Here is a 25,327-nt window from a genome sequence, read left to right on the forward strand (position 1 = left end):
TTTCATTACTGTAAATAATTGAGACATTTACAATTATAATTAATATTGACTATACAGTACTGTAAACTCTTACTGTAATGTCAATCTGTTCTTTATATCAATCAGATTTTGATGGGCTTTATTACACTTTGCTGTTCTCTTACTATGGGAAACTTTTATAAGGGTTCACACAAGCTTAACCATTACTGACTGCAATCGAAAGAGATGGTTATCATTTCATGTTCTCATTATCATGTTTGTAATCTTACCCCTCCAAAAACAAGAGAGTCAAAACCACACTAAGTTCAGATCACAGTCAGCTTTACAAACAATTCTGTGTAGCCCATTTCAGAAATTCACTACATGAGATAAAGCACAATGCTTGCGGAATACAGCTGTGGCCAAACACCTGGAATTTTAGGACTGAAATTATATATATACAGTACTGTGCAAAAGTTTTAGGCAGGTGTGAAAAAATGCTGTAAAGTAAGAATGCTTTCAAAAATAGACATGTTAATAGTTTATATTTATCAATTAACAAAATGCAAAGTGAGTGAACAGAAGAAAAATCTACATCAAATCAATATTTGGTGTGACCACCCTTTGCCTTCAAAACAGCATCAATTCTTCTAGGTACACTTGCACACAGTTTTTGAAGGAACTCGGCAGGTAGGTTGGCCCAAACATCTTGGAGAACTAACCACAGTTCTTCTGTGGATTTAGGCAGCCTCAGTTGCTTCTCTCTCTTCATGTAATCCCAGACAGACTCGATGATGTTGAGGTCAGGGCTCTGTGGGGGCCATACCATCACTTCCAGGACTCCTTGTTCTTCTTTACGCTGAAGATAGTTCTTAATGACTTTCGCTGTATGTTTGGGGTCGTTGTCATGCTGCAGAATAAATTTGGGGCCAATCAGATGCCTCCCTGATGGTATTGCATGATGGATAAGTATCTGCCTGTACTTCTCAGCATTGAGGAGACCATTAATTCTGACCAAATCCCCAACTCCATTTGCAGAAATGCAGCCCCAAACTTGCAAGGAACCTCCACCATGCTTCACTGTTGCCTGCAGACACTCATTTGTGTACTGCTCTCCAGCCCTTCGGCGAACAAACTGCCTTCTGCTACAGCCAAATATTTCAAATTTTGACTCATCAGTCCAGAGCACCTGCTGCCATTTTTCTGCACCCCAGTTCCTGTGTTTTCGTGCATAGTTGAGTCGCTTGGCCTTGTTTCCACGTCGGAGGTATGGCTTTTTGGCCGCAAGTCTTCCATGAAGGCCACTTCTGACCAGACTTCTCCGGACAGTAGATGGGTGTACCAGGGTCCCACTGTTTTCTGCCAATTCTGAGCTGATGGCACTGCTGGACATCTTCCGATTGCAAAGGGAACTAAGCATGATGTGTCTTTCATCTGCTGCAATAAGTTTCCTTGGCCGACCACTGCGTCTACGGTCCTCAATGTTGCTCGTTTCTTTGTGCTTCTTCAAAAGAGCTTGGACAGCACATCTGGAAACCCCTGTCTGCCTTGAAATTTCTGCCTGGGAGAGACCTTGCTGATGCAGTATAACTACCTTGTGGCTTGTTGCTGTGCTCAGTCTTGCCATGGTGTATGACTTTTGACAGTAAACTGTCTTCAGCAACCTCACCTTGTTAGCTGAGTTTGGCTGTTCCTCACCCAGTTTTATTCCTCCTACACAGCTGTTTCTGTTTCAGTTAATGATTGTGTTTCAACCTACATATTGAATTGATGATCATTAGCACCTGTTTGGTATAATTGTTTAATCATACACCTGACTATATGCCTACAAAATCCCTGACTTTGTGCAAGTGTACCTAGAAGAATTGATGCTGTTTTGAAGGCAAAGGGTGGTCACACCAAATATGGATTTGATTTAGATTTTTCTTCTGTTCACTCACTTTGCATTTAGTTAATTGATAAATATAATCTATTAACATGTCTATTTTTGAAAGCATTCTTACTTTACAGCATTTTTTCACACCTGCCTAAAACTTTTGCACAGTACTGTATATATATATATATATATATATATATATATATATATATATATATATATATATATATATATATATAAACCTATAGAAACATCTTTTATTTTGCATCATGTAATCAAAGAAACTACAAAAACGATATCGTTGCTAACACTCACCCATGTGTGTGTATTTATTTATTAATTAATTTATTTTTAATTATCAGTGCATCCAATTAAAAAACATGTGTCTTAAATATTAACTTTCCTGTATCAAACAGACATTTTTTTTCAAACACAGAGCGATGAACCAAGTCATCTCTGTAAAAAGAATGTTGCAACTAGACTGTGGGTGAGTTTCTGATGTGTTGATGTGAAAATTTTGTTAAGCGTGCTTTCACACAGACGAGTTTCAGATGTTTACAAGTAAACATTACGCTTATGGATCACATTTTAAACACGTTTGAGTTATTTTATCACAATATACGGACCTACAAAACCAATATTACAATGTATAATAAATATGCACAATACAGTGTTTTTAATTTATGTTTAATTCCTAAACACTTGATCTACAGTGGAACAGTGGAAAGTGCATAATACATGAAATAGTAACACAGCAGCTAATAGCAGATATCAGGCTTAAAGAGCATGGAAAGCGAGAGAGAACTGGCGGGTCTTGCATTTTTGCAAAAAAAGAGAAAACATTTACATTTCTAGAATGATCACTCCTTTTGCTGGGGGGGGGCAGCTCTTACCCCCCCACGTAGGTCTTATGTTTCATACGGGTCTATGGATCACATGCAGCATTCTTTATACATTGCAAATTACTTTTGTAATGTTTTTTGTTTCGGACAGTCGTTAAGTATAGTTAATTTGTTTGGTATTGGATGTAAAATAATAATAATAATAATAATAATAATAATAATAATAATAATAATAATAATAATGTAATTGGTAGTGCAATCAGCCCTTGGTCGCTGTGATATTGTTGTTCATGGAATTTGAGCGTGCGTACCGGCAATGCATAGTAATATCATATCGTGATTAAAGTAAAATAAGCAATAATACACATGAACAATAATGATACAAATAAATCAATAATAAGGTGCTGAAGCACACCTGCAACACTTGCAGTCCTATGTTGTATATATTGTACAAGCAACAACTGTATTTACAGAACTATTTTGTCCAACCAATTTTATCTTCCCTTTTCTCTCTGTCATTTCTGTTTTTCGATGCTTCGAGTTCAGACTCCCCGTATTAATGCTAATCTGCAGAGCCTGCAAGAAAGACTGAGGTTCTATCTGCTTCCTCTTTTTCTTGCTCTACTCTTTACTTTGACATCAAGTTCCCTCAGAACAGTGCTGAAGTGTTCACCTAGCAGTCATACACCATTCTTTGGAACCTCCTGGTAACAAGTCCCTTTCTTTCACTGTCTCAAGTACGTTAGTTGATTCAGCAGACGACAGCAATGGCAGGTTACAGTAAAGATCTACTGACAGAACAGCTGGGTGATTTAGGACAGGTAGATTTTAAGAGATTCCGTTTAAAGCTAAAGGACTACAAGATGAAAAAGACGCGCATTCCGTGGAGCCGCCTGGAGAGAGCCGGCGTGGAGGAGACGGTGGAGCTGTTGATTCAGTATTTTGTGATCCAGGCTGTGCCGGTGGCTGTCGAGGTGCTGAAGAGATGCAACGTCAATAACGTGGCTCAGGAACTGCACTCCGAATGGGAGAAAGGTAAAAAGACATGTTTTAATAAGGAGATTACCGGAACCACCAGGTTGCATGTGTTGGTATAAAAGGTAAAGCATGAGGTTGAACTCGTATAATAACATGTTATTATAGCTTTTAACCAGGGATCAATGTTACAAATAAATACAAAAATAAATAAATTAAAGTACAGGACCTTTTATCATTGAGGAAGAGGGACAGGATTTCCAGTAGCTTCTGTGGGTCTCCTGCCTTGTTTGATGCTGGAAACTGCATGCCTAGCCGTGTTTTAATAATCTTCATCTTTATACCAGTGTCTGGACAACCACCTTGAAGTTACTTATTCCCGGTTCCTTATTCGCGGTGTAGCTGACAAAGCAGCGCGTCCTTTTTCTGTGTGTTAACTCAATTACACATCTTGTTCAATTAATATATTGCCACTATTTAAAAAATAAAAACGAAAATATTAATAACAAATCTGTATCAGCAGCATAGCGGTACCCTATATTACCCGCTTGTTTCGCCCCATTTAACCCACCTTAGATGGCTTGCTCACTAAATATCGAAGTATCGCTAGATAGGGTATAACCCTCTCTTTGCAAAAACACTAAAGATTTTAGTGAGCAAGCCGTACCCCACGATCAGCAGCACCCCAAAACGAAGGGGGGCCCTGATGAAGAGGGAACTTTATATATATATATATATATATATATATATATATATATATATATATATATATATATATATATATATATATATATAAATATTTTAAAACAACTAGTCCTGCACAAGACCCTTTGCGTTCCCACCACCACATTAAAAAGAAAAACTCCCGTCCTGCACACCGAGCCGATGTGCTTCTGTGGTGTAATGATTGTGTATCCAGGAGCTGTCAAACACTTCCTTTCACAAATTGATTTGAACTTTCGCATTTCATATTTTACTACACCAAAAAGCTGAAAAAAGGCATAGCAATTGTATGTATTTTTTAAAAGACTTTTTAAATACTTTTAAAAACTTTAATATATACCACAGTACAGGGACGGACTGGGACTGAAAAACCACTTGGCCCACCACAACAGGCCAGCGGATACCCCCCCTCCCCCCTCCCCCCTCCCGACCCTCTCCCCCCTCCCCCGAACCTTGACCCTCCCCCTCCCCCCCCCCCCTCCCCGACCCTGACCCTCTCCCCCGACCCTGACCCTCTCCCCCCTCCCCCTCCCCCGACCCTGACCCTGACCCTCTCCCCCCTCCCCCCCCCCGACCCTCACCCTCTCCCCCCTCCCCCCCCCTCCCCCTCCCCCGACCCTCTCCCCCCTCCCCCTCCCCCTCCCCCCCCTCCCCCTCCCCCTCCCCCTCCCCCTCCCCCTCCCCCTCCCCCTCCCGACCCACGCACGTTCACACACCAGCCCCTAACCACAATCCTGTAGCTGCATCACAGCTAATGCAGTACTATGCAGACACAGGAAACTAAAAAACACGTTTAGGTGATCTGTCTTTGGTCTTGAAATAATCAAAAGTTGGGCTGGCATCCTGGCTCTCCCTCACTCTCTCTTCCACTGCAGCTGAACTGGGCCTATCATCAACCTCAACCTGCATATTAATTCATTTAATTAGTTTATGCTAAAAACGTATGTTATTTGATAAGTAATCTTCCGATTAATAACTATTACAGTGGGACATACCAGTCCTTCCCCGGGGCCCATGATGGGTCTCGGCGGCTCTGACCTGCCATCGCATAGCGTTTTATTATAGCATAGTGGCTGTGTATTTGCATGTATAGCGACCCGGCCTGTGCGCTATAGGCAGCACCGGGACCTCAGCGACCGGTTTCCCCCGCCTGAAGTACTGTACTACTTCCTATCATCGATTTATATTGACAAAAGAAAATTAGAATTGCGTGAGAAACTGTGTACACATTCAAAGGAGATCTAGCATTCAGACGTGGGAACATCACATCATCATCATCATCATCGTTATTATTATTATTATTATTATTATTATTATTATTATTATTATTATTATTATTATTAGTAGTAGTAGTAGTAGTAGTAGTAGTAGTAGTAGTAGTAGTTTTATTATTTTTGTTGTTGTTAATAGCTTTGGTGAATACCTTGTCAAAGTACTATAGAGTCATACAAATACGACTACCACAGCCAGGGCCTGATTAACCTTTTGTGGGCCTGGCGCCAAACAGATTTGTGGGCCCCCATTTGTGGAACCATTGTGAAAGACAGGGGATCTACTCAGAAGTTATCTTTAACACATCACGTTTTTGAGCACCGCTTATATATTTTTTCATCATTTTCTTGGTCACTTGGTCCTTGATGTTTACTCTCCCGCTCTGAAACAGTGCATAAAAAACAAAAAATAAAAAATTGAACCACTTTCAAACTGTATAATTGTCGCCTGTGACAAAAAGGGTACCGGATCTGATGCGATCCGTCCAGTACAAACCAGCTCTGCTTAACCCGATAAGCTTTGTGCCTCCACGCTTCCTTTTGACACGCTCATTCTAGAATAACATGATGTACCCCCAAGTCAAGTGACATTATGGCTGTGCTGTATTTATTTATGCTACACTATTGTTACAGAACGCAAGAAAAGATTTGAAGAGGATGGACCGAAGTCCAGCAAATCAGAACCACATCCTTACGCGCATCTCACGAATCCAGCACCCGGAGTCTCCAGCGAAACCGGCCCCTCTGAGGCGTGTGCTCAGGATTCACCGATCCCAGAAGACAGCGAGCAGGATGAGACTGCGCTCTTCATGATGAGTCTACAGGCGAGGCTTAAACGACTGCCTCCCGTGAAGCGCTCCATTGCTATGATTGACATTCAGAAGATCCTCCACCAGCACGAGTTCAACTCATCCTAGGGGACTCACTGCGGCTGCGTGCAATATCTGTACTGAAGGAACGAACGCTCAGGGTTTTATAATTACGAAAGCTTTATTACTGTAAATCAATACGTTATCTTTTATTGATAAGCTGTGTTGTTTGCGCCATCTTTGCCATATTATTTTGTTACACGCTGTGAAAAAAAAAAAAAAACTACGGGAATTCATGTGCACTAATCGCCATTGTCAAGTGTTAAACAGTTTTATGTTTTACGGTTTAAAACAGTGAAGTTAATGATAAACTCCTGGAAAAGAACAAAAAAAAAACATGTACTGTAATATTTCAATGTAATTAACCGTTCCGTTTACAAAAAACTGTAAGACACCTTAAAATTGAATGTTCTGTTTTTAAATTAAGAGTTAATTACCGGTAAAATGTAATGTTTACATGTATTCTTTTTATGACAGTGTTCTACATTTCTGCCTTTGGAAGCACATTAAAAAACATTCAAGAAAGTTCATCTTAGTATCTCCAAATATCGACTTTTGATATCTCATAATTATGACTAATAGTGGTGTTAATCAAAGCAAACCTCCTGCATATATTATTATTATTATTATTATTATTATTATTATTATTATTATTATTATTATTGTAGCGATCTGGACTGTTTGTATTACGTGTTTTTTTGCTCATGGGCGGGGAAGTGGCTCTTGGCTTTCATAATAATAAAAACGCTTGAAGTAATTTCGATGTTGCCTGTCCTCTCGGGTAAACGCCAACAGCACTAGCCTCCTTTGTGAACGGCAACTTAAATGTACTAGGAGACGCACAAGCAATAAATACAATTTCAAGCGAACAGGTGCACCTACCACACTCTGCTGCCCCCTTGTGTTTATTATAAGAACACAGGAACATTTACGAGCGAGAGCTGGTCCGGTTCCTATTACCCGATTGATCTCAGAACTTTGTGAAGTCGGGTCTAAAAGGATCCAAGTGATTCTGACTCAACAACGTGGCTCGGTAACCTACTCCAGTTCTTTCAGCCTATCTTCACGTATTACCGTAACTGGCCACCGTCTCCCTTATAGCTCGGAGTTTTAAGAAGCTGTTCTGTTGAGCAGGAGAGCGGAACGTATACCACTCTTTGTGGTATAAACACATTTACAAAATATAGCGGTTGTTTCAGCTACTAACAACCAAACGAGCAAGATGGGCTGAATGGGGCCTCCTCTCGTTTGGAAACTTTATGATGCTTAGTGGATAATTAGCAGCTGTACACGTGTTTGCTGTTTGTCGGTTGTGTGCGTTACTGACGGTAAAACCATCAGCTCCCCGGAAGCTCGCCGTGATCGTATAGTGGTTAGTACTTTGCGTTGTGGCCGCAACAACCCCGGTTCGAATCCGGGTCACGGCAGAGGGGGCTGTGTTTTTGTCTTTCTCCACTGTAAAGAAAGTTGTCCCCCACACATCTATATTTTATATTTTCTTTGACCGGTTTTAATAACTTATATTTTACATTTTAAACAAAACAAATCCCAAATGTATATGGACTAATTACAGATTAGCAATTTAAATATTTTGCAGCCCCCCTCCCAAACAAACTTATTCTTCATATAACCAGCCCCTTTCTCTAGACGTTCTTTTACGCGGCGTACGTCATTTTTAACCAACTAGCATTGATTACGAGGTCCGCAGTAATATGTGTTTGATGTGGCACGTTAACAAGCCGAAATAGCTCAGTTGGGAGAGCGTTAGACTGAAGATCTAAAGGTCCCTGGTTCGATCCCGGGTTTCGGCAACTGGAAGGCTTTCCGTTTTATTTCCTATTGATTTTAATAAAATAACACAGGCACGTGGCAGCCCACGTCTCCATGCATTGTATCCAATTAACAATATTGTATCTGATGATCTTTATTTTATGAATTGTACTTGATGTCAAATGCACAGTATAATATTTATGAATGAAGACTCGCTACCCAAACCAAACATTTGTTGTGTGTACAGGTAACAAGCTCAGGTGTGTCCTATTTTTAAACTCATCGTGAAACCAGGAATGGATCAAACTGCTATGCAACCGGAGTCTTATTTCCATCCCTGGCAGGAGCCAATGAAAGCGTTACTCAAACCCCAGCACCAATCCTTCACGTTCTTCCACTGATAGATCAATTATGGACTCAGCTAACATATGGCTGGGTGTAGAAAATGAACACTGTCTTATCTCTGTCCTGATACATAACAATACACCATTGTGTTTGCCTAAGCAGCCCATGGACCCACACATATAATTTGCCTACTTCAGATATTCAATTGCCTACCATTTCTGCGCGCCCATATGTCCGCCGCTGGTCTCACGTTTAGGATTTACTCGTGAGTCAGGGCAGTTCATGTGCTTATTAGAGTTACTGTATCCTACTTACAGCGCATCTACTCAAACAACATGGTTGTAAAAAAGCCCCATAAATGATCCCTATCGCGTAATTACGTGATAATTTGTTATCCCATATTTACGTGATGATTCCCTCACACCTCATTCGTGATAATTTGTTAAGACGTATCTACGTGATAATTTGTTAATACGTATTTACAATGTATACAGTTCTTGCGGTATAAACGCATTTACAAAATATAGCGGAGTAGAATGCACAAGAAACTAAGAAATACAGCGACGTGTTTCATGGCGAGACCAGACAAATGCTTTGTTACTTTAATCCAAAAACACATTCCAGTCGGTTGTTTGAGAAGGCAGGCAGCGTTGCTTGAAGTTCACGTCCATAATACGGTGTACAGTGACATCTAGTGGGGGATTAGCAGCTGTACACGTGTTTGCTGTTTGTCGGTTGTGTGCGTTACTGACTGCGAGAACCTCAGCTCCCCAGTAGCTCGCCGTGATCGTATAGTGGTTAGTACTTTGCGTTGTGGCCGCAACAACCCCGGTTCGAATCCGGGTCACGGCAGGAGAAATCCTCGCACGGCAGAGGGGGCTGTGTTTTTGTCTTTCTCTCATATCTTTACTATAAAGAAAGTTGTCAAATTATCGCCCCCCACACATCGATAATTTATTTTTTCCTTGACGGCTTTTAATAACGTATATTTTAGATGTTAAACAAAACAAATCCCAAATATGGACTAATAACAGATTTGCAATTTAAATATTTTACAGCCCCTCAAACAAACTTAAAAAAAAAATCTTCATATAACCAGCACCTTTCTCTAGACGTTGTTGTCAATTTTAGAACTAGCATTCATTAAGAGTTCCGTGTAATATGTGTTTGATGTGAATCGTTACCAAGCCGAAATAGCTCAGTTGGGAGAGCGTTAGACTGGTTCGATCCCGGGTTTCGGCAACAGGAAGGCTTTCCGTTTTATTTCCTATTGATTGTAATACAGTAACACGGGCACGTGGCAGCCCACGTCTCCATGCATTGAATCCAATTAACAATATTGTATCTAATAATGATGTTTATTTTATGAATTGTACTTGATAGACGTTGCGCAATATAATATTTATGAATGAAGACTCGCTACCCAAACTAAACTTTTGTTGAAAGTGAATCATGATGCAGTGTAATTCATTTCCGTATTAGCAGTGTTATTTTAAACGTCACGGCTCCAATATATTAATATGTGGTAACGCACAGCCCTCCGTGTAAAGAAAACGCTTAATTGTCGCTTACACGGGAAGGCTGCGTTCCGAATAGGATTTCAGAACTTCTATTGGGTCGCGTTGCCTGAAGCTACATGGCACAGAAATAGTGTAAAATCAACACGTTTTCTAATGACAAAAACGAAGCGACTGACTTCGCTGTCAACTGCAAAAAACACAGCCCCCTCTGCCGTGCGAGGATTTCTCCTGCCGTGACCCGGATTCGAACCGGGGTTGTTGCGGCCACAACGCAAAGTACTAACCACTATACGATCACGGCGAGCTACCGGGGAGCTGTTGTCTTTTCTGTCAGTAACGCACACAACCGATAAACAGCAAACACGTGTACAGCTGCTAATTCCCCACTAGATGTCACTGTACACCGTATTGTACATTGTACTTCAGGCATAGCTTTACTAACTGTTTTGCTGTTCCATAGTATCAGGTTAAAATGCGTTCGGGTTTTCCTTGATACTTTTGTTTCGCCAACCTTCATGTTGTTCTGTTTTATTTGTTTCTTTTGACATGCACTGGTGTAAACAGTCGCCACCTCGTATGGGGATTGCACAACGAGATTTGCAGCATTTTAAATTAAATACCACCAAGGAGGAACCATCCCCGCGGATTTGAAGATCAAATTGGACTGGGAGAGATCCTTTTCTTGGATGTTTTTTTTTTCAGAGATTTTTTTCAGAGATTAAATTTTTTTTTTTTTTTGGAAGAATTCCTGAATTTGTTTTATTTTTCTTTTTTGAACTTTATTATTTTGTCATTAGTTCCTGCTATTTTAATGTAACTGAATTGATTCAGTATTTTGTATTCCCCGCTGTGTGATCTGCCCTTTGTATAAAAATTGCTATAGTGATTGCTGGCTACAGTTTATTGGACATTATTCTGTAGTATGGGATTTTAGAATATAGTAATTATTTATGTCTAAATTATGCTATTAGAGGGTTGCTTTGTAATTAATTTCGTTACATTAATCATATTATGATTATTATTGTTTCTATTAATTTGAATTCATTATGTTTGTTTGGGAGGGTTAGCTCGGGTTTGCAGTCTTTTCTGTAGTTCGGTTTGGGCTGTGCAATAAATACCATTTTTTTCATTCACCGGTTTGCAAATTTGTAACTGTTTTTCTTTATCACTGTATGGTTACTGTACCAAAGTTAAAGTGACTGTTACACGTCGTAATGCTGAAAGGTGAACTTCCGTCCCAGTTTCAGCTTTCTTGCAGAGGGCAGCAGGTTTTCCTCAAGGACTTCTCTGTACTTTGCTCCATTCATTTTCCCTTCTATCCTGACAAGTGCCCCAGTCCCTGCCGATGAGAAACATCCCCATAACATGATGCTGCCACCACCATGCTTCACAGTAAGGATGGTGTTCTTTGGGTGATGCGCTGTTTTGGGTTTGCACCAAACATAACACACTACATTTAGGTGAAAAAGTTACATTTTTAGTTTCGTCAGACCACAAATCTTTTTGCCACATGGCTACAGAATCTCCTGAGTGTTTTTTTTTGCATGCTTCAACCGAATTTAAGGTTGGCTTTCTTGAGTAATGGCTTCCTTCTTGCCACCCTACCGTACAGGCCAGAGTGCTTGGGATATTGTTGTCAAATGCACACTTTGACCAGTCTTGGCCATAAAAGCCTGTAGCTCTTGCAAAGTTGCCATTGGCCTCTTGGTAGCCTCTCTGATCAGTCTCCTTCTTGCTCGGTCATCCAGTTTGGAGGGACGGCCTTATCTAGGCAGGGTCTTGGTGGTGCCATACACCTTTCACTTCTTAATAATCATCTTGACCGTGCTCCAAGGGATATTCAAGGCCTTTGATCCCCTGATCTGTGCATTTCAACAACTTTGTCCCAGAGTTCTTTTGAAAGCTCCTTGGTGCTCATGGTTGAGTCTTTGCTTTGAAATGCACTACCCAGCAGAGGGAACCTACAGGAACTGCTGAATTTATCCTGAAATCAGGTGAATCACTACAATTTAACACAGGTGGAGGCCACTTAACCTGGTGTGCGATCGGTTACACCTGAGCTAATTTAGGATTGCTATTACAAGGGGGGTGGACACTTATCCAACCAAGCTATTTCAGTTTTTATTTAATTTTCTTTACAGATTTCTAGAATTTTTTTTTTCACTTGGAAGTTGTGGGGCAGGATGTGTAGATAAATGAAAAAAAACGATTTTAATTCCAGGCTATATAAGGCAACAAAGGGTGAACATTTTGAAAGGGGGTGTAGACTTTCTATAGGCACTCTACATAGTGTATTTGTGTGTTTACAGGACATTGTTTACAAAAGTGGTTTAGGCATTGAATTTCAGAATTGGGTAAATAAATAGATACCAATAAAGAATGCATTCTTGCCAGGAAAGTTTGAAAAGACTTATACCCGATGAGTACTGCAATGGGAATATCGAAATTACTTCAAGCTTGCTTTTATTATTACTAAAGCCAATGAGCGAAAAACCATGTAACACATAACACAAATAGTCCAGATCGCTATAATAATAATAATAATAATAATAATAATAATAATAATAATAATAATAATAATAATAATAATAATAATAATAATAAATAATAATAATAATAATAATAATAATAAGCAGGAGGTTTGCTTTGATTAACAGGCAGCAGTGTGGAGTAGTGGTTAGGGCTCTGGACTCTTGACCGGAGGGTTGTGGGTTCAATCCCAGGTGGGGGGACACTGCTGCTGTACTCTTGAGCAAGGTACTTTACCTAGATTGTTCCAGTAAAAACTCAACTGTATAAATGGGTAATTGTATGTAAAAATAATGTGATATCTTGTAACAATTGTAAGTCGCCCTGGATAAGGGTGTCTGCTAAGAAATAATTAATAATAATTAACACCACTGTTACAGTCAATTATGAGATATCAAAAGTCGATATTTTGAGATACTAAGATAAGATTTCATGTTTTTTTTAATGTGCTTCCATTGGCAGAAATGTAGAACACTGGCATAAAAAGAATACATGTAAACATTACATTTTACCGGTAATTAACACTTAATTTAAAAACAGAACATTCAGTTATAAGGTGTCTTACCGTTTTTTGTAAACGGAACAATTAATTACATTGAAATATTACAGTAAATGTATTTTTTTGTTGTTTTCCAGGTATTTATCATTAACTTCACTGTTTCTAACCGTGAAACATAAAACTGTTTTTAACACCTGAAAATTATTGCACATGAATTCCCGTAGTTTTTTTTTTACAGCGTGTAACATAATAACAACACAGCTTATAAATAAAATATAACATATTTTAAAGTGAAAAATTATAAAACCCTGAGCGTTCGTTCCTTCAGTACAGATATTGCACGCAGCCGCAGGGAGTCCCCTAGGATGAGTTGAACTCGTGCTGGTGGAGGATCGTCTGAATGTCAATCATAGCAATGGAGCGCTTCACGGGAGACAGTCGTTTAAGCCTCGCCTGTAGACTCATCATGAAGAGCGCAGTCTCATCCTGCTCGCTGTCTTCTGGGATCGGTGAATCCTGAGCACACGCCTCAGAGGGGCTGGTTTCGCTGGAGACTCCGGGTGCCGGCTTCGTGGGACGTGTGTAAAGGTGTGGTTCTGATTTGATGGACTTCACTTCATCCTCTTCAAATGTGATCAGTCCGCGTGTCCTTTTCTTGCGTTCTGTAACAATAGTGTAGTATAAATAAGCAAGCGATTGACTTTTTTTGTTGTTGCAAATAAAAGCTCTATACATAACATGTACAATAAAATACCGCGTGAATTCAAAAATAAAGCGTACCTGCAACGATATATTTTTAGGATGAGACGTCTATGTGTAGGAGAAATATTCGTTGTGTTTTTTTTTTACACCCCAAACAGCGAAAAGCCAAAAACCTAGCGCTTTTATCAACAGCACAGTCGTCCTTCATAAAGCTGAAGATTACTAAAACACGGCTAGGCATGCAGTTTCCAGCATCAAACAAGGCAGGAGACCCACAGAAGCTACTGAAAATCCTGTCCCTCTTCCTCAATGATAAAAGGTCCTGTACTTTAATTGATTTATTTTTGTATTTACTTATTTGTAACATTGACCCCTGGTTAAAAGCTATAATAACATGTTATTATACGAGTTCAACCTCATGCTTTACCTTTTATACCAACACATGCAACCTGGTGGTTCCGGTAATCTCCTTATTAAAACATGTCTTTTTACCTTTCTCCCATTCGGAGTGCAGTTCCTGAGCCACGTTATTGACGTTGCATCTCTTCAGCACCTTGACAGCCACCGGCACAGCCTGGATCACAAAATACTGAATCAACAGCTCCACCGTCTCGTCCACGCCGGCTCTCTCCAGGCGGCTCCACGGAATGCGCGTCTTTTTCATCTTGTAGTCCTTTAGCTTTAAATGGAATCTCTTAAAATCTTTCTTTTTTAAATCTTCCAGGTGTTTTATCAAGATATCTCCAAAGTAACGAGCCATTGCTGTCGTCTGCTAAAATAAATTAACACATGATATTAGTTATGGCATAGGTGCAGAAAGACGGGCCACGTTCTTTACCTGGTACAGAAAGACAGGCCACGTTCTTTACCTACTGCTTTCTTTCCGATGTAGTAGGGTCTTATTATTTTTTTTATAATTCACGTGTATTGTGTTTCTCATATTCATTTTTGATAAATGTGTATTGCGTGTATATATTATTATACACACGAGAGGAGGCCATTCAGCCCATCTTGCTCGTTTTGTTGTTAGTAGCTTATTGATCCCAGAATCTCATCAAGCAGCTTCTTGAAGGATCCCAGGGTGTCAGCTTCAACAACATTACTGGGGAGTTGGTTACAGACCCTCACAATTCTCTGTGTAAAAAAGTGCCTCCTATTTTCTGCTCTGAATGCCCCTTTTATCTAATCTCCATTTGTGACCCCTGGTCCTTGTTTCTTTTTTCAGGTCAAAAAAGTCCCCTTGGTCGACATTGTCAATACCTTTTAGGATTGTGAATGTTTGAATCAGAATCAGATTTAGCTCTTAAAGACCTGTTACACCAGCATCTGAATTTGTTAACGAGACCAAAACCACAACTAACATAATTCGGATCTGATTTAAATATTAAGCTTATGTGTCGATATGACAGTGGCTTAATTACTCACAAAACTCCTATTATACATGTCGGAGTGCATGATATATAACACTGAACTCTCACGTCTCACCGGGTCAGGCAGCAACTGGCTGCTGGCCTGCTAGAGAATGAGAGACAGAACAAATAAGGACAAAGCTCTCAGTCCAGGTCAGAACCAGGCGGCGTCTCTTAGCTGCTGGACGAACAAGGAGAATGAGAAGACAAACATAAAAGACACTCGATGAGAGACATAAAAGACAAAGGGATAGATCCGTCAGTAGTGTTAGACTTAGGATAAAGAGTCTCGGGTCACACACAGGCGGAGGGCGGGCGCAAACCCGGGTCCTCTCGCACTGAAGCATAGCGCCGATACCGCTGTACAAAAGAGCCGGCTCCTTTGCAAGGAGCGTATATCGGGCTCATGTCTCTGTGTGTGATTACGTCACCTACCAGCACTACTGCTGCCTTCCCCCGTGCACGCTACACTTGCATGACCCGTATATCGGGCTCATGTCTTCGTGAGTGATTACGTCACCTACCATACCAGTCCTAATGCTGCCTTCCCCCGTGCACGCTCACTATTATCAATCAATCGGTCTTTATTTTATACAGCGCCTTACCATGCGGACCACCATCACAAAGCGCTTTACAAGATGCAGTAACAGCAAGGAAATACATGATACTTTAAATACAGAGAAATGCATCATACATGATATACAGTAAAAATCAATGCATGATACATTAAATACAGTGGAACATGCATAACTAACATAATTCGGATCTGATTTAAATATTAAGCTTATGTGTCGATATGACAGTAACTTAATTACTCACAAAACTCCTATTATACATGTCGGAGTGCATGATGCGACTTTTATAGCAAATAATAAATATTTTATTTTAAAGTAGCTGATAATTTAAAAGAAACAGGTATAGGCTGTGTTTAAATGTGTGTGTGTATAATATATATATATATATATATATATATATATATATATATATATATATATATATATATATAATGCACCTTTGTCTATAGTTCACGTGTGCACGTTCAAAACGCATTACAACCCCAATAACAACGGTAACAAACGAGGCTTTAAACCCTTTGATTTAAAACAACTTATAAATGAAACATCCAATTCCCTCAAATGCAAAACTAGAACCGATTATTTTAAAAAAAAATAATAATAAAGAAAGAAACAGAAATCCTTACCGATTTAAAGATTCAAAATTGGAAATCCAAACTAAGGGAGCAAACAGCAGTCGATCTGGTGAGATCGTTGTATTAAATCCGAAGGCGTGGTTACAGCACTGTGACGTATGAAAAATGAAAATGAAAAAGGTGAGTCTAGGACGTGTGTCTGTAATTAAAATTGCAGTTCAGATTGATTTGTGTAGCTTGACCTGTGTCCAGGGGTCAGCTCTCAGATGGACGATGAATACAAGTGGGCGGGTGGTGGAGTACCCCAAAATCATGGTCACCTCGTCCCGGGACCCCAGCTCCAGACTCAAGATGTTTGCCAAGAGAAGGCGTCCTTAAGCTCTTCGGTGGCAGTGAGGAGAGAGCGCCAACAAAAACAAAGGGGGCGCGGTTTTCCGACCAGAGAGAGGCTGCGGCAGGTAGAGGGGGCGCGGTTTTCTGACCAGAGAGAGGCTGCGGCAGGTAGAGGGGGCGCGGTTTTCTGACCAGAGAGAGGCTGCGGCAGAGAAGGGTCGCGGTTTGCATGCCAGCTGCTAGGTCAGTGATAGGTTGGAACAATGAACGCCCGACCCCACTTAAAAAATGTTTAGTGCTAATTGGTTAAGGAGAAAAGTTACTGGTAACTCCCAGCAGCCCCACTTCCCGCGTCCTGCATGCATTAGAGGTGGATACTAAATTAATACATAGCGTATGGAAGGAGGGAAAAGGAAAATAAAAACATAAAATCTAATATATTCAGACTATTAGAAAAAGGTGATGGTTGCAGAGAACCTCATTTAACGCAGGCAAGCGCATCACACAGGGCGAGGCAATCCACACACAGGCGGACGGCGGGCGCGAACCCGGGACCTCTCGCATTAAAGCACCGATACCGCTGTACAAGAGCCGGCTCGCTTGCACGACCCGTATATCGGGCTCATGTCTTCGTGAGTGATTACGTCACCTACAAGTCCTGCTGCTGCCTTCCCCCGTGCACGCTCACTATTATCAATCAATCGGTCTTTATTTTATACAGCGCCTTTCATAGTGGACCACCATCACAAAGCGCTTTACAAGATGCAGTAACAGCAAGAAAATACATGATACTTTAAATACAGAGAAATGCATCATACATGATATACAGTAAAAATCAATGCATGATACATTAAATACAGTGGAACATGCATAATGCATGATAGTAGCATAATACATGAAATAGTAGCAACACAGCAGCTAATAGCAGATATCAGGCTTAAAGAGCATGGAAAGCAAGAGAGAACAGTTGGGTCTGGAAAAGAAAGCGACCCATTGCTAGCTGCTAACCCCACGTCCTTGGTGGCTAGCTAGCTTGTTTCTCAGCTAAATCATTATGAGTGTGTGTGCGTGTGAGAGAGAGAGAGGCTTTTAACAAACCTTTATTTAGACATTAAGGGTATCATTACAACTGAATAGTGCCCCTTCAATAGTGCAAACACGCAATAAATTAACATGAAAACCAGTAAACAGCGGCTGTAATCTAGGGCAGTAGCAACACCGGTGGAAAACAGTCTGTACAATACGGGACTAACATTTGCATCGTCCGATCAGGTGACAGATTTCCCTGCACTCTGACACCTAGGAACCGTCAGTCCTGTTAGGAGAGGGACAGCAGAACTAGTTGCCTGCCACAGCCTAAGAGATGACACAGACAACAGACACTCTGCACTGGGTTTAGTCATAATTCTTGTTCTTGTGTTACTGTAAATATGAGGGCTAAGATTATTTGTTTACTGATGAGTTGTGTTGACATTCGTTGTCAAAACTTTATTTATTTTGACATGCCAATAAAGCCTCTTTTGAATTGAGAGAGAGAGAGAGCGAGCTAATCAGCTAATCACTTCAATTTGGCTTTAGGTGACTAAAGCAGAATGGAAGCCAAAAAAAAGAAAGATGGACATAAAGGTGTTTCTTTTTTTTACAAAAAGTCAAAGTGTAAGTAGGAAGATGTAGTTAAAGTAATAAACACAATTGATAATGATTCTCATAGCAAATGTAAAAATAATGTACTAATGAAGTTAGCGGAGTCATACTTTCTCTCTAAACAGCATGCATCAATTTATCATTTTATCAGGCGAATGAAGCAGTGCAGCCTGGTAAAAGCAGTACAGAGGCAGGTGGAGCAACAGGGTCGCAGGTGAGGTCTGTAATATGATAGTAGACTAATGCAGTATAGTAATACTCAGCAAAATTGCATCAATTTATTATTTTATCAGGTGAATGAAGCAATGCAACCAGGTACGAGCAGCAGCACAGACACAGGAGAGGCAGGCAGAGCAATAGGGTTGCATGCTAGGCAGAGGCGGGTTTGTCAATTTTGTGGCCCCAATCAAAGCTCAGTTTAGGGGCCCCTCCTTCTCTACCTGTCATGACCATTTTAGCGTTACCACACACATCAGTGTCTGCCACAGTCCTATGTCATTATAAGGGTGGGCTACAGAACCGACAGTGCACTTGAACTAAGGTGTTCTCATGTAAGTTAAATAGGAGAGTGAAAGACATTTTCTTACCTTCTAGTAGCTCTTGCTGCAATCAGAATCTAACCATCCTGGCTTTGACTTCAGCAAAAGCTTTGATTATGTCCTCCATATTCAATGATCTCCGGACTCTCTGCTCAATAGAGATCATTGCTAAACCATTCAGTCTTTCCTGGGACATGGTTGACCGCAAGTACGTTTTAATCAGCTTCAAGGAGGAGAAACTCCTCTCACCTGAGGCGACAGTGACGGGCAAAGTCAAGAGTAAACGCAGAGCAATGCTCAAATTGCCATACAGCTCCAACAGATTCTCCTTGTAGATGTAATCCAGCATTTCTGCTGGAGAAGAAATGTGACCTGGAAAAGCAATGACAGCTGCCCTCACTTCAAGGACCAAGTCCTGGCTGTCAATATCCCCTAGTGTCTGCTCCAGGTTCCTGCATGACTCCTCCAGTGTGAATTCTTGAACGGCTTTCTTCATGTTATCTGCTGAATATAAAAATCCAAACAAAGAAAAAAATTGGTCCAGCTGTGTGAACCTCTCACTGACACTATTCAGTGCCATATCAACCAGGGGAAGGAAAAAATCTTGCTTAAAGCACTGTTCTGGTGTGAAATGAGTTTCCTCTGTGAATTGGCGAGTTGTTCTTCTCTGTCTCTCCACTGGGAATGTCATGTCTATCTGCATTTTCTCAGCTATTTCTCTTGCATCTATCTGGGTTGAGGCAAGTCCACCATCCCTGTATTCCTGGAGAAACTGTTTAACACCATCAGTCTCCCTCTTCACTGTCTCAATTGACACACTGGGGCATTGCAGGAGTTTGCTGACGCGGTTTACCTGATACAACACATTGTACCAGATCACAACACAGAGAATGAACCGCCATGTTGTCAGCTCCTTACACAGGCTCTGTGATGAAGACAATGTCTCCCCATCCTTCTTCTCTGTTGCTTGTTCACTGAGTGTAGTTAAAGCCTCCACCACTTCAGGCATTTGGTAGCGAAGTGCTTTCACACTGTCAACGCGGCACTCCCATCTTGTTGTTGACAGACTTTTCACTGTGAGCTTCACATGATTTTGTAGTATTGACCAGCGCTGTACTGAGGAGCTGAAGAGGTTGTAAAGGCGCTGAAGATTGCCGAAAAAACTCACAGAGAGTACAGATGACTTGGCTGCATCAGCCACAACAAGGTTTAGTGTGTGACTGCTGCAGGGAACACACATTGTCTTATTGTTCAGTTCCAGCACTCTTTTCTGGACCCCCTGCTTGTGTCCCATCATATTACTTCCATTATCGTAGGATTGCCCACGACAGTCTGCAATGTTCAATTTCAAGTGGTTCAGCTGCTCAAGGAGGGTATTGCACAAGCCTTTTCCTGTGGTGTCATCAACACTGATAAACCCAACAACGTGCTCTGAGATGAAGGCCCCCACAGCTGACTCGCAGTTCACAATGCGTAGCACCAGGGACAACTGTTCTGTGTGGCTGATGTCTGGGGTGCAGTCCATTATGACTGAAAAGTATTTGGCCTCTTTCACTTTCTGCACAATTGCATCACATGTTTTCTGTCCAACTAATGCAATTAACTCATTTTGGATGGTGTTACTCAAGTAATGATCCTTGATTTCCTTTTTGTCAGTCCTTCTAAGATGTTCGCTCATTATGGGATCAAACTGTGCCATCAGCTCTATCTGTCCAAGGAAGTTGCCATTATGGGGCTCAAAAAGTTTATCTGAGTGTCCTCTTAATGCCTGGTTGCGTTCTGCTAAATGGCAAACAATGGCAATTATTCTGCTTAACACAGCCCTCCAGTGCTGTACTTCCAGGGCCTGTAATTCCTGACTGGCACCATCAATGGTTTTGCCAGATTTCAGCCGTTCATCTAATTCCCGCCAGCTCTGCATAGTGGCACGGTGCGATTTGCCCTTTTCATGCTCTTTCAAGTGGCTATGAAGATTTATCCACGATCGAAATCCACTGCTGCTAAGAGCATATCTGATCCCTCTTTCAAACAGCTTGCAGCAGAAACAAAATACAGAATCACTGCTCACTGAGTAAACTAACCACTTTCGATGTATTTTCTCTCCGTTTTTCATTTTCTTTTGGTAATTCTCTTCAGTAAAACGACGTGGGACATTGTCATCGTTTTGTGGGAAGTCAAAATCCTTAATTTGAACTGGCCCCCTTATGATCAACTGACATTTATTTTGGTCGGTAAGCTTGTCTGGCCAAAGCGCTGGGTCGTCCGAGAGAATGACAGTTTCACTCACCACCGGGTCATGTTGTTGCGAGGATTCGGGCGAGGCCTCGGCAAGTTCTGCGGCAGATGGAGCTGCTTCCTCTGAGCTCGTCGCTATAACGTTATCCGGTAGGTCTGTGCTAACGGTGCTGCTGCAACAGGCTGAGGTGGTGGCATCACGAGGAGGACAAACATTTCCCACCTCCTCCTCGTCGGATGATTCCTTTGCAGTGTTACTCTTAAAGAAACTAGTGAGCTTCTGCAAACTTTCCTGTTGAGTTTTTGATTCTTTTATCTTTTTTCGTTTTTGAGCTCCGCTAGGATACGTGCGCTTCATTTTGCTTGATTTCACTGACACAAGCTGGCCTAGTTACGGTAGCTCAAATGTGTCATGACGTGCGCTGAATGAAATTACCTTTTGTAAATATATAGAAGTGCAGACAGGGTGTGTGTGGTCTATGAAATCAAATGTGTATATTATTTTACTTCAACTGAGAAAATAAGGATTTTGTTGCAATTCAGGCAGTAATGTAACACTGCTACTAGGCAGCAGGGGGCCCCCCAGCCCCGCGGGGCCACACGCAATTGCGTGGTTTGCGTGTTGGGAAACCACGCCCCTGATGCTAGGAAGGCTGTAGACAGCAACAGCGACAGTAGCAGCGACAGTGATCAGTGTAGCAGTGGAGATGTCAATGTTATGGACATTGTTGAAGGCAAGCCAAACCAACCTGCACATTAGGGGAAAAAAAATCAGACGCTGCTTTTTCCTCAAAGGGATTCAATAACTGGAAGAATGCTCTAGTTAGCTTTGATCATCATCAGTGTCATAAATCCCACCATCATGCCGTCACAGTTCACGCCCAAGAGGCAAGGCCAATAGATGCAGATTTGGGTAGCGAGACTTCATTCATAAATATTATACTGTGCATCGGACATCATCTACAATTCATAAAATAACCATCATTATTAGATACAATATTGTTAATTGGATACAATGCATGGAGACGTGGGCTGCCACGTGCCTGTGTTACTGTATTACAATCAATAGAAAATAAAATGGCAAGCCTTCCTGTTGCCGAAACCCGGGATCGAACCAGGGACCTTTAGATCTTCAGTCTAACGCTCTCCCAACTGAGCTATTTCGGCTTGCAGGTCTTCAGTAATCCAAGCTGTTCTACCCCGTTAGGAACGGAAGCTCCCTTCAATCGACACCTGCGGGTGGGCGCCACCGTGTGGACGCAGAGTGTAACTACTCCAAGATGAGCTGTATTTTTCTTTCCTTCACTTTAACCGCAATCAAGCTGCCGTGACCACGCTCTCACTTCGACATTTTATACTGACATTACCCTCATGACATCAACAGTACTTACACGTTTTGTTTTTTGTTGATAGGAATCGTTTAACTTCAAATGCTACGATATCTCGTTTTTGAACTTCTGAATAATGTGAATTTTCCATAATTCAACAACTATTACTAGAAAGTGGTATCCTATGCTTCTTTAAAAGGATGGAAAAAATTGTCATTCCCATACCGGGAGTCGAACCCGGGCCGCCTGGGTGAAAACCAGGAATCCTAACCGCTAGACCATATGGGAAGCTGATGTCTTATGATATTGGTAGAATCGTGTGCCTGTACACAGTAGGTATTCGACTGCGTATTTGTCTAACGGTACCTTTTTTTTAGCCAATGGGTGCGTTCGCGGAGATCATTACTAGATCAATGAACGCACCCATAAATTGGTCAGATTCTGCGCAGAATGATCTCGGTGAACGCACCCCTAGTCTACTGAAACCACGTGTCTGCCAAGCCGAGTTACGTCATTAGTTTGAACCAATTGCTCCACAGATTAACAATTAACATATTTTGCAGTCCCTCCAAACAATTTATGTTTTTATTATTATTTATTTTTCTAAACTATTTTTTCCTAACTTCTTCTATTACTAGTCCATAGCCCTTTTCTCTAGACGTTGTTTTAGGCGTGCGTCATTCTTAGACCAACTAGCATTGATTACGAGTTCCGCAGTAATATGTCTTTGATGCGGAACGTTACCAGGCCGAAATAGCTCAGTTGGGAGAGCGTTAGACTGAAGATCTAAAGGTCCCTGGTTCGATCCCGGGTTTCGGCAACAGGAAGGCTTTCCGTTTTATTTTCTATTGATTGTAATACAATAACACAGGCACGTGGCAGCCCACGTCTCCATGCATTGAATCCAATTAACAATATTGTATCTGATGATGTTTATTTTATGAATTGTACTTGATAGACGTTGCGCAATATAATATTTATGAATGAAGACTCGCTACCCAAACTAACCTTTTGTTGAAAGTGAATCATGATGCAGTGTAATTCATTTCGTATTAGCAGTGTTATTTTAAACGTCACGGCTCCAATATATTAATATGTGGTAATGCACAGCCCTCCGTGTAAAGAAAACGCTTAATTGTCGCTTACACGGGAAGGCTGCGTTCCGAATAGGATTTCAGAACTTCTAGTGGGTCGCGTTGCCTGAAGCTACATGGCACAGAAATAGTGTAAAATCAACGCGTTTTCTAATGACAAAAACGAAGCGACTGACTTCGCTGTCAACGACAAAAAACACAGCCCCCTCTGCCGTGCGAGGATTTCTCCTGCCGTGACCCGGATTCGAACCGGGGTTGTTGCGGCCACAACGCAAAGTACTAACCACTATACGATCACGGCGAGCTACTGAGGAGCTGCTGGGAGCGCTCGCAGCTGCGCTCCACATGCACAGGAAACATTACGTCATTAAAAAGTCGCATCGGTTTTCATCCTTAAAAATAGACGCGCGCAAAATATTTCTCATTTTAATACATGCGTGTTAAATGCAGCGTTGCACGTTGACGCGAGACCCATGACACTGCGATGCAATTCCTTTCTGAAACGCCAGGGGGGGGCACTTGCAAGACGCTCATACAGTTCTCTAATTTCTCAGTGTTGGACGCTATGATTTCCCATATGGTCTAGCGGTTAGGATTCCTGGTTTTCACCCAGGCGGCCCGGGTTCGACTCCCGGTATGGGAATGCTCCTTTTTCTATATATAAAAAAAAGTTTTCTTTTCATTATTTTGACCTCCTCTCCCCATAATAGTTTTAAATGTAACACGTCTACAATGGTATAGCACGCCGTCTCTCTGTTGTAGTCCGACTATAGTAAAACTCGTATATTAAACTGGAATTAATTTACAAGACTGCAGCTTATAAAAAAACAAAAAAAACAGGCCCATCATAATTTCTTAAATTCTGGGTCAGAGAATACTGCAGGATGTCCAGTACTAGTTACGTTGTTTTTGATTGGCTACGGCGAGTCGGGTACTGTCCAATTGAGAGGAGCGTAGTTGGGAGGCCAGCTGGGAAGTCCATGCTGGAATTAAAAAGTAAATGAAAATGGTGAGTCTGAGACGTGTGTCTGTAATTATAATTGCAGTTCGGATTGATTCATGTAGCTTAACCTGTTGACTCCGTGTTGATATTTAGAGGTGACCAGAACTGAACACAATATTCTAGGTGAGGTCTTACTAATGCATTGTAAAGTTTTAACATTACTTCCCTTGATTTAAATTCAACACTTTTCACAATATATCCGAGCATCCTGATGGCCTTTAGGTAATATTACTGCTGTGTAATGAATGTTACTGGTGTCTCGCAGTTTTCCATTCACCCAAAACACTCTTGTTTAATTTCACAAAGGGAAAGATAATTTCGTCAAGAATTTGCAGTTGTTCTCTTTGTCCACAAGAGGGCGGCAGATCGTTAGGACTGTTGGAGGGAGTGTCACAGGAGTTCGGCTGGTTTAAACGGATTAAAAAATGTAAAACGAGCCGAGTCTCACTGAAATACGCTTTGTAGTTTGTTTGTTTTTTGCTTAAAGTGGCTTCACATTTCGTTTTCTTCGGTTTTTTACCTCTTTATTTTCATCCTTTTAACTTGTTCTACTTGAATGCATTTTGCAGCCACAGTATTTGTTAAAGTTATGTTTTCGAATGAGGGTAGAAATCAAACTGTACAGCGGACCTAGCGTCAATTATAATTCTCATCGCAAGTACAAATACAAAAACTTTTTTTTTTTTTCAAACAAATCAGGGGGTTCACCAAAA

General features: G+C 41.1%; 9 non-coding genes across 9 annotated transcripts; 5 read left to right on the plus strand and 4 right to left on the minus strand.

Annotated features, from left to right (window-relative positions):
• The first annotated feature begins 7,869 nt into the window (after positions 1 to 7,869).
• Positions 7,870 to 7,941, plus strand: trnah-gug (transfer RNA histidin (anticodon GUG)). The gene has a single exon. It is a non-coding gene; the product is annotated as a tRNA-His (tRNA).
• A 311-nt stretch (positions 7,942 to 8,252) lies between these two features.
• Positions 8,253 to 8,325, plus strand: trnaf-gaa (transfer RNA phenylalanine (anticodon GAA)). Its single transcript has one exon. It is a non-coding gene; the product is annotated as a tRNA-Phe (tRNA).
• A 1,084-nt stretch (positions 8,326 to 9,409) lies between these two features.
• Positions 9,410 to 9,481, plus strand: trnah-gug (transfer RNA histidin (anticodon GUG)). The gene has a single exon. It is a non-coding gene; the product is annotated as a tRNA-His (tRNA).
• An 897-nt stretch (positions 9,482 to 10,378) lies between these two features.
• trnah-gug (transfer RNA histidin (anticodon GUG)) lies at positions 10,379 to 10,450 on the minus strand. Its single transcript has one exon. It is a non-coding gene; the product is annotated as a tRNA-His (tRNA).
• An 11,833-nt stretch (positions 10,451 to 22,283) lies between these two features.
• trnaf-gaa (transfer RNA phenylalanine (anticodon GAA)) lies at positions 22,284 to 22,356 on the minus strand. Its single transcript has one exon. It is a non-coding gene; the product is annotated as a tRNA-Phe (tRNA).
• A 377-nt stretch (positions 22,357 to 22,733) lies between these two features.
• Positions 22,734 to 22,805, minus strand: trnae-uuc (transfer RNA glutamic acid (anticodon UUC)). The gene has a single exon. It is a non-coding gene; the product is annotated as a tRNA-Glu (tRNA).
• A 459-nt stretch (positions 22,806 to 23,264) lies between these two features.
• On the plus strand, positions 23,265 to 23,337 carry trnaf-gaa (transfer RNA phenylalanine (anticodon GAA)). The gene has a single exon. It is a non-coding gene; the product is annotated as a tRNA-Phe (tRNA).
• A 503-nt stretch (positions 23,338 to 23,840) lies between these two features.
• trnah-gug (transfer RNA histidin (anticodon GUG)) lies at positions 23,841 to 23,912 on the minus strand. The gene has a single exon. It is a non-coding gene; the product is annotated as a tRNA-His (tRNA).
• A 270-nt stretch (positions 23,913 to 24,182) lies between these two features.
• On the plus strand, positions 24,183 to 24,254 carry trnae-uuc (transfer RNA glutamic acid (anticodon UUC)). Its single transcript has one exon. It is a non-coding gene; the product is annotated as a tRNA-Glu (tRNA).
• Positions 24,255 to 25,327: the final 1,073 nt, after the last annotated feature.

The sequence above is a fragment of the Acipenser ruthenus genome, chromosome 56 (genome assembly GCF_902713425.1).
Source record: "Acipenser ruthenus chromosome 56, fAciRut3.2 maternal haplotype, whole genome shotgun sequence".
NCBI lineage: Eukaryota > Metazoa > Chordata > Actinopteri > Acipenseriformes > Acipenseridae > Acipenser > Acipenser ruthenus.